This window comes from Propithecus coquereli, unplaced genomic scaffold, assembly GCF_000956105.1.
Source record: "Propithecus coquereli isolate 6110/MARCELLA unplaced genomic scaffold, Pcoq_1.0 Scaffold6, whole genome shotgun sequence".
NCBI lineage: Eukaryota > Metazoa > Chordata > Mammalia > Primates > Indriidae > Propithecus > Propithecus coquereli.
In genome coordinates this window covers 7,769,400-7,771,176 of record NW_012151951.1, presented here as the reverse complement: position 1 = coordinate 7,771,176, position 1,777 = coordinate 7,769,400, and the positions used below count along the sequence as shown (strand labels likewise).

General features: G+C 32.5%; 1 protein-coding gene across 1 annotated transcript in view; it reads right to left on the bottom strand.

Annotated features, from left to right (window-relative positions):
- The window catches only part of CUL5 (cullin 5), a 159,083-nt gene that overhangs the window by 7,571 nt on the left and 149,735 nt on the right, over positions 1 to 1,777 (bottom strand). The gene's annotated exons all lie outside the window — the stretch shown is intronic.

Sequence of the window (1,777 nt, the reverse complement as noted above, 5' to 3'; positions counted from 1 at the left end):
AAATAATACCTGGTAAAGCCAATTTATTATTTTTGTGCATTTCCTTAAAAGCTTGGTTCAAATCTTCAGATACTTTTATGTCCTGAAACATTCTAGCAAGCTTGTTTACATAATCTGCTGGCATACCAACTTCCTACAAAAATCAAAAACAGAAGAGGTAGTAAATACATAATCTGTTATACTACTAGGAATAATTTTACTGGAAAACTAAGTCTTAGATGCTTTAATAGAAAATTTGTCCTCTATCCATTATTTATTAGAATGTTTATAGTCTGAAACTTATCCTTAGAAACTAAATAGGATAATACAAGCAGTCTCTGCTTTGCACAATTCCAGTATTCATAAATTTCAGTTACCACAGTATAGTTAAATAATACCAATTCCCCAATAACACAGCTCAACTTTCACTTGCCACTATATAATAAATGTAATTGCATAAAGCACAAACTTTACTTCTAGCTCCTCATTCCACAAATCCTAGCAAAAATAACAGAAGCACATCATGATCCGTGACCAACCACAATACTTCTTTCAAAATCTACCAGTCATCTGTTTATTCAGTTCACCTACAGACAGCAAAGTGTGTAGTTCCGTTGCATCCGAGTCTTCCAGTGATAAACCCACATGACAATTTACAAAATAAATAATCAAACAAGGCCAGCAAAACTGATAAAAGTACACCAAAGAAAAGTGATAGTGTTGGCAATGAAAATAAAATAGAACATAAATGGAGTTATAGAAGAAAGCTGACTGGTTGTCAGGTTGATATTGCCAACGTTAAGGACTCTATAGATATGAAGGAATAGGAAGTTAGTGAAGGCAAATTATCAACATAAATGATAAAAGTGGTAAATGACAAAAAGGGTAAGATACCCAAAAAGAAGTGATGCTGGCAAAAGCTTAACAGTAAAGGAACTCTGAGTATTTAATGACACTGAAAGTCCAAAAGATAAAATACTTAGAAGGTGATCCAAACTTACAGAGGGTATGACAATTCTCCAAGGCATAGAAATTTTGCTTATTCCATCATAAGTTACAAGACAAGAAGGCAAGTGCTATTCAAACTACTCTCTTTGTTTTAACAAAAGCCTTATTGAGATATATAATTCATCTACCATAAAATTCACCCTTTTAAAGTGTACAACTTAGTAGATTTTAGTATATTCATAGACCTGTGCAACTATAACCACCATCTAATTTTAGAACATTTTCATCAACCTAAAAAGAAACTCCATATTTATCTGTAGTCACTCTCCATTTCCCCTCCCAGCCCCAGCTCCTGGAAACCACTAATCTAATTTCTCTCTCTGCAGATTTGCCTATTCTGGACACATTACTGAAATCATATGATAAATGGTCTTTTGTGACTGGCTTCTTTCAGTTATCATTACAACATTTTAAAAGTTCATTGATATTGTAACATGTATTAGTATTTCGTTTCTTTTTATGGGCAAATAATATTCCATTATATAAACAAACCATATTTTGTTTATTCATTAGCTCAATGACATTTTGGGTTGTTCCATCTTTTCGACTATCAGGAATAATCCTGCCATGAACACTTATAAGTTTTTATATAAACACATGTTTTCATTTCTCTAAAGTGGAATTACCTAGGAGTAGAATTGCTAGGTCAGCTCTGTGTTTAACTTTTTAAGGAACTTCCCAACAATTTTCTAAAGTGGCTGCACAATTTTATATCCCCACTAGCAACTTATGGAGGTTCCAATTTCTCCTCTTCCTGCCAATATTTATTATTGTCTTTTTTTTTTTTTTT